This window comes from Coffea arabica, chromosome 3e (assembly GCF_036785885.1).
Source record: "Coffea arabica cultivar ET-39 chromosome 3e, Coffea Arabica ET-39 HiFi, whole genome shotgun sequence".
Taxonomy (NCBI): Eukaryota; Viridiplantae; Streptophyta; class Magnoliopsida; order Gentianales; family Rubiaceae; genus Coffea; species Coffea arabica.
In genome coordinates, this window is record NC_092315.1 from 42,903,475 (window position 1) to 42,912,106 (window position 8,632).

The following is an 8,632-nucleotide window of genomic DNA, read 5'->3' on the forward strand; positions in this document are numbered from 1 at the left end:
TGGAAATATATTTCCTTTGGATGAAGAGGAAGTTGACAGCTTTGACACAACTTCGTATTTCGGCTATAACTTGAGTTACAATGATCGGATTGAGATGATTCTAGAACCATTTTTAAGATAAGAGATAGATGTACAAATCTTATGAAGACATTGAAATACAGTTTGAAGGTTTTCCCTATCAAAAATCTGAATTATAGTGCCAATTTCTATTGGTCGAAGCTGAAACAAGGCAGTGAGCAGTCAAGGGTATTTCTGTCATTTCTCCATCTACACAAATCCAAATGAGGTGATTCTTGATGCATTGGAAACATAACTAAAAGGGTTACAAGTTTCATGTTTTGGTCAAGAGTTAATTCAACTTCTATCATCAAGAAAAGTTCAGTTGAAGTTGAGGCAAAATTGGAGCAACATTGAAGACTGGACAGAAATTGCTAAGAATGGCAGGGGAGCAATCCGGCTGAAAATCCGTCCGGATTCTGGCCGGATTCTAGTCAGAAATAGCTGCTCTCCACTTGCACAACTTATTTCCTCCTCCAATATTCATAGCTATTGATGGACGTGTAACAACAACTTTGCAGCTGTAAAAGTGATATTTGAAGCCTTATTTCTTGACTAAATTATCTATAAATAGCCATGGACTTATAAGGATAAGGAGAGCTTGGGGGAGTGCAAGAAACACCACAAAAATGTAGTTCCTTGGTTCTTTAGTGTAGAGTAGTGTAGGATAGTTTAGTTTTAGATAGTTTATCCTTTCTTGTATGTTAGCTAAATGAAGATGAAGATGGAGATGAAGAAGGCAAGGAAAGAGCTCATGTGACAAGGATTACTTTACCTTTCCAACTCTTTATCTTTTGTACTTGATTCTAAGTTTAGTTAATATATAAGTTTTGGATTCTATGTTTATTATGTGTTTCTAAAGTTTATGCCTTGGGCTTGGTTGAACTTTCTATGATTGTTAGTGTTTATTATTTGGTTATTTGATGCTATTATTTTGAGCAAGTTATTGAGTACTTTACCTCTTTTAAATCATGATTAACTTGGTACCATTAATTGTAATTATCTAAAGGTGTTGTTTCTTCAATGAAAATTGAGATTTAACAGTAATTCAAGAAGTGCTAAACCTAGAGAATACACTCACGAGAGTAGAGGTTCACCTATGTGGCTTTAGTGATTCATTTCATGTAATTTCATAGAAGAAATGAACTTGTAGCTAATTTCTTAACCACGAGAGTAGGTATGGATTAGTTATAAGTATAGTTGATTCACTACGAAAGTTGGTTTCACATACATAAGGAAATTTCGCCATAACTAGCCAAAATAGTAGTACTCAATGATCCAAAAATAACACTTGCATGAGTAGTTAGGAATACCATAGACTAAGGAGCTTTCATTTGTTATTATCTTGCATAAGGTTAGCATAGTTTTATCTCTTTTAATTCATTGATCGTCTAAATAATGGAGAAGCTTTAGTAGTGTCGGTAATTGTCCAATATCATTTGCAAGGGTAGTGAGGAATTCCATATCTCTAGAAGCTTTCTAGTACTGATTTTCATTACTTTTATATTTATGGTAATCTAGATAATAAAGGAGTTCGAAAAACACCGGTAATTGCAATCTTCCTTGTGGGATCGACCCTTAATACCCTATACTCGCTCACGATTCGTATACTTACGATAAATCGCGTGTGGGATATTTAAGAATTATAAATGTAAAACTTGATTGTGGATAAACTTATTGTATATGTATACCCTGCGCACGTCAGCCTTTATGGTGGCCAACAGCCCAATAGGACATTGGTTACATGACATCATACTTCTAGTACATGAGAATACATTAAAAATCAATCGCTTTCACAGTTCCACTTCAGACAATTAAGAATTACTATCCATTGGATAAAACTAGTTTTAACCTTCAAATATCTTATTGCAAGTAAGCCTTCTAAAATATGCTCACGATTACTATATTTTTAGCATTTTCACTATGTATAAGTCTAGAATTGTATGATGAAAAGAATTTCCATCAATCAATAACTACTTAAGACTTTATTGAGCCCAATGACTAGCTTCTGATATATTTTTGAAAGTGTACACTTTAGGTCGTTAAACCATCATTTTCAAGTAAAATTACAGACCTATTAAGCAACAGTTAAGAAATTATAGATTGCACAATACTAAATTCACAGAAAAATGAAAGATTACTAAATGAGGATAAATATATAGTTGGGAGGTGGAGCTAGAAACAAAATTCAGTACGGATAAACATACTGTTAAATTATACTACTTTCAGTGTATAAAAAAAGTTACAATAACTTTTCAAATGAATTTCTTGTGTGTTGGGAGCACATCAATGATGGATCTAAGGGGGGGCTGGGGCCCCCCTCGACCCATGTTTTGAAAAGTTTAATTCATAGTGTGTAAATATATATATAAAATAATGTTGGCCCCCCTTAATTTTTTTCAATTTTAATTTATATTATGAGAGTTTATATTTATATATATATAGTCACCTTTGAATTAATTTTTTTATTCAAAAAAGTTATTTATTTTTTACTAATTACTTAACTTTCAAAAAATTAAACATACTATTTGATGATCCATAGTAAATTGATCCAATTTGACATATTATAATAAAAAGACCCAATTCACAATATCAATGGGTTAAAACAAAAATAATAATTTTATTGGCCCATATGCAAATATACAACTTAACCCAATTGAATGATTGTCTAAGTATATACATAGATAGGGGTGGCAATGGGGCGGGGATGGGGCAGGGGACACCTCCCCCAACCCCCGCCCCCGGCTTCCCCCGCCCCGCCCCGCTTCCCCCCACGGGGGCACTCGTAGGGTTAAAAAAATTTTATTATGTAATTTCATTATAATTAAATTTGAGCAAATAATCAAATATTAAAATATCAACACATCACCAAATTATTATTCATTGTAACTTCACAATTGAAACTCATAAAAATAATTAAACAAAAGTTATTTGAATACAATCTAATATGATAAAACAAATATAACTAAAATAATCAAGTTTTCACTTTTGATACAAATACAATCACTAAATTATTATTGTGTTTTTTTTAGAAAAAAGTGTTATTGTATTAAGTGTAGTTAGAAATTTAACATAAATGTATTAATAAATTTAGTATAAATAATTAATAATTTTTATTAATAGACATGTATAATTAGTAGTATAATTGATAATATCATTATATATATAATTATGTACATATATATATATATATATTTTTCAAACAGGTGGCGGGGCAGGGGTGGGGCGTACTCCCCTGCCCCCCGCCCCGTTTCTAAACGGGGGGAAAAATTCCCCCCCCCCGGCCTTCGCCCCAACCCCCACCCCACTAATCCCCCGCGGGGCGGCTGTCCGCCCCCGTTGCTATCCGTATACATAGAAAAGAAAATTGCTGAAAAATTTATCATTGATTCAATCATAGATGAATTTAGTTCTATGAAAGAATGTAAAGCTCAATTTACTTTAAAATAAAAGGTTCAAATTTTAAGTTATATTAACATAACTTTTATCTTGTTTTAATTGAAAATAGATATATTTATATTGCATAGTTATATGCTTTCTTTTCTTTTTGCATAGGTGACATATTGGAGTTTATGTTCATAATGTGCATCTTGGATGGTTTGCAATGCTATAAGACATTTAATCTAATGTTATTTCTTGTCTTAATTTTCGTTATGACTATATTGCATATTTATGAAATAGACATACACTTATAATTAAAGTTAATATTGGATATTTTTAGATAATATATATTTAAATAGTTGAAATTTATTTTGAACATAACATATTAAGATAATTTTGTTAGAAAATCCCCCCCCCCCTCACGAAGAAAAAAATCCTAGCTCCATCACTGGAGCAGAGAAAAAGAAGGAAAAGAGGAATAAACATAAAGTTGAGTTTTTGTTAGTTATTTTTTATTTATTTGTAAGAGGTGAAATGAGTTGTTTTTTATTTTTAATCTATTGAAATGGTGAGGACAAAGTGATAAACAAAGGATAATATTAGATACATATTTTATTAGAACATAGTGGGGAAAATATTATCTAACAACGACATGAATTGTATATAAGTTATATGCTTTTGGTGGGTCAGTGGAGGTTATTGTCTCCATTGTATCGTTTCCTAGAATCAGTATATTCTAGTAAATGATTCTAGTTATATGTAAGTGATTTATATTACTAATTTTTTGTTACAATTTTTAGAGAATAGTTGGTTGATTCTTAAAAATAGAGCGAAGTCAACAACTAATGCGCTTCATAGTTAATAGAAGTTTCCAAGAGGGCACCAAGTAATATTTTCATAATTGATTAGCTTGGTTTTCAAGTGCATATAAAAAGATATCCATGAAGACCTCCCCACCCAAGGGAAGACTGTAAGTTACGAAAACGTTTACTTTACTCTCAACAAAATGTTGAGCATACTTTATTTTACTTTCGACATCATGCAATGATTAAAGGATTTTGTATAGGGACCTAGTTAATTCAATAAGCTTTATGATGGTTTAATTGACTAACGGAGGAATTTGCTCAGCCTAGTAACTCTGGTACTCAAGTAATCATGACCTTTATCTAAAGATCTACACATTCCATATTGAAGTAAATGATAATGGATTTATTACTTTTGTTGACCAAGTCAAGCAAAAAGCTGTTATCAAATCATGGTTTTAGCGACTTATAAGTTTCTTGATATCCCAACTAACCTCATAGGAGGGCTACTTTATTTCTTTTTGGTTACTTTCTAATGCCTAGTTGCCTGTCGGATAAAATATTGCCTTCACGGATTGATTCCAAAACTTGCTCAAAAACATCTATTTATTTTTAAAATATTGCTTATACTATATTTTGAACCATTCAATTGCAAAACACAAACAATTTTTCTTATGGTGCCTTCTTGTCGTTGAAACTAGGAAGCTAACCAAACATTTGAAGCAAAGTGATAAACAATTAATAGCAAACTATATTGGATCTTCGAAAGGAAAATTGAGGCCTCATCTATGAATTTAACATTTTCCGTTGTGATGACATCCGAAATTGATTGTGAGAAGATTTTACAAACGCTAAAAGAGTATCTCCATTTAATTGTGGAAAGGAATTTGATTTTGTCAAATGCACAGATAATGGAAATGACAAAATAGCAGCACTATCCTTGTCATTAGGAAGCACTCAAAAGTTACGTATTAAATGGGAGTCTAACGTACAAGCAATGAAACACTATTGTATTTGCGATAGTATTGATAAAAATTAAGATTCTATAGTCTTTGGATCATAATGAATTCAACGTTGGATGACACAATAAGTATTCTGAATTCTTAAATTATAATAATGTTAAATATTTAAAATAGAAGCTGATATCGTTATTAAGAAATACACATTGAAGGAATAGTTCTCTAAGCGATAAAAATTTTCCAAAAGTAAAAGAATGAATGATCAAAGTTTTCCATCTTTGCCCGATGACTCGTCTCTTTCCATTTTACTTTCCCAAAGGATAGCATTTAATAGCCTCGTGCCTGCTCTCATTTTAATCCTAAAATAAGTGATCATGGGCTTCTTTGAGAATGGGCTTGGTCTAAATATTGAACGCTCAAAACAGACTTCTTTTGTTGGAGGCGGCTTTCACTAGAGAGCGTGGGACTGATTCAGAGTTCTTTTTTTTTTTGTAGGAAAAGGGAGACTGATTCAGACTTCTTGCTATCATAGTTATTAAACCTACCTTGGAGAGGAATCCGGTGAAGGAGGTGGGTCAACGGATTATTGGTTCAATCAGTGGATGAGTAGTTGAATTGGTGGGTTACTAAATATATTTAAATATTATGTCTCATAATTTTTTCATATAGGGTATCTGGTTTAAACTACAATGAACTATACCAAGCAAATGGTTATTTAGGGTGTGTTTAATAAAATTAAAATTTGAAATTAAAATCTGAAATGTGAATCTATTAAGTTATTAAATTGTTAAGTGCTAAATCTGATACATTTGTGTGTGTGTATATATATATATATATATCATATTAAGTAATAAGTGAATAGTTTATCACTTATTTTTAGGAATAAATTTTGCCTAGAAAATTCATTACTATTTAATTAATTCAGATGTTCAATTTTTTAATATGTTAAGATCTGAATCCATTAAATTAAAGTGTTGAATTGGATTATCAAACAGGGTTTTAGTCTAATTCATTATAGTCTAATTCATTATAGAATGATTAATTATTATAAAAATCTATAAAATCAAAATTAAATTAGTAATCCACCAAATTTCAAGTGCAAATATTTACCTATATTTAGTGTAATTATTTAGTTTATTTATGAATTTTAAGTGCAAGAGGTTATTAGGAACAATATTTGCCTTTAAATGAATTGTATACTATGTTATTTTTGAAATCCATTTCAGAACTTATAGAGTTTGAGAAATAATAAATTTTATTAAAATATCCCAAATAATTTTTATTTTAGAGAAATTATAAAAATAAAGAAACAATTGACTAACATATAATATAAGACAGGTGAATAACTAGCATGTCAGCTGTTCACCTAGCGGTAAGTACTCGTTGTTTATATGCATGAGGTTTTGAGTTTGAACCATTAAAAAAACACAATCTTGTCTAATTTTTCCAATAGCAACTAATGTTCTACCTGATTCAACCGGTCGGATTTTCGATTTAATCCGGTTGAACCATTGATTTGTTGACAAGTCAATGAGACTTGTTCACATTCAATCCAATTAGAGACCCGATGTTGTTTACTGATCAGGCTTAATAACTATGCTTGCTGTGTTTCCTAGGTTTGCAAGATTGAATTCAAGGTTAATTGTATTCATCTCCTTTTTGGTTAAACCAAATTACAAAAATCTTTTATATTGTTTGACCAAATTAAGAGTACAGGCAAAGCCCTTGACCAAATTACAAAAATCTACCATATTGTCTGACCAAATTAAGAGTACAGGCAAAGCCCTTGATGGCAAAACATTTATCAAATGCGCCCTTATATCAATAGCTGTTAAAATTGATGCTTACATTAACAAAAACCACATATTTGAAAGCCCCAAAATAACCTTTTACACCTTGAGTTAATTACACTTATCTTTATATTTGGCAATTGGGTGGGTTGAACGGATTTTGGGCGGGTTAATATTGGATTTTCACTTAAATGGATTATACCCAACCCGTCCAACTTTAGATTTGGTTGATTTTGGGTTGGGTCATATTGGGTTATTTCAAACCCATGACCCAAAAATAACCTATTATATTAATTAATACATAACCTTTTTTCACATTCATTTTAACATACAAAAAAGATTTTTTTCACACATATAAACACATTTTCACATACATAAATGTATTTTCATACACACTCACTTCTTAAGTTCCTTGAAAACACATCATAAATAGAATAATATTTTATATTACTTGTATTGTAAATTTTAGATAATAAATGATGGGGGTTGGGTTCTGCAGCAGGTTGCGTGATGAAGTCGTAGATGATGTTGGGAGTACTGGGAAAGGATGGATGATGATGATGGAGGTGATGAGGAGGTGGCTCCGCCATTATACACACAGAGTATACATGAATGAGGATGGCGCCGATGATGACTGCACTCACTTCTTATTATATGTATCCACATTAATAATTCCTATGTACACATGAAACTCTGTGTGTGTGTGTAGATACAATATATATATATATATATGTATGTGGCGGGACTTAAATTATATATATATATATATATATATATATATATATATATATATATATATATATACATATATGGGACATAGAGCCACTGCTACTGGTCTATAGTATAGTTCAACAACAACAGCAGCAACGGCATTCGACTACTCTGTTAGTGCAGTGTATCAGCAGCTTGAGGTTAAAAAAGGTTAAAAAAGAAATTTGTACAATATTATATGTACACGAAATATTGACAAACAAAAGCAATCATGAAATATTAAAAAAGAATGCAATTAGAATAAATTTAAAACTCTATTTTACGTACACGAAATATTAACAAACAAAAGCAAGTAGCAACTTGAGAACAACCACAAAAAAAAAAAGAAAAAAAGAAGGAGGAAAATAACATACTCTTAAAAGGCATAATAAATTATTATAAAAGTTGAGTAAGTTTAACTACTGTTATAAAAGTAAAATAGCTATGAGTTTTTATTTCAAGTTTCTTTTTTCTTTTAAATAAAAATTAAAAAAATTGATTGAAAAAAAAAATATATATATATATATATATATATATATATATATATATATATATATATATATGAGAATTTTGAATACAAATTAATCAATGAATTATTAACACATGTCCAAATGCAAATAGTTAGATATATGTGTATTGAATCTTGTATTTATTATTTTCAATTACTTTTAAACAAGTTAGATATTGAGTACCCAAATAAAAAATTCAACCCGTCCAATGAATAAATTGGATTGTTCTTACCCAACCCAATAAAACCCATAACCCAATTAACCCAACCCATCATTTAAAATTAATAGACGGATTTTGGGCTTTTTTGCTAGCTCCACTTATCTTCCTTGGATTTTGTCCAAACTACTTTCATCTCTCGTGAGGGTTGTACAAATGACAAGTA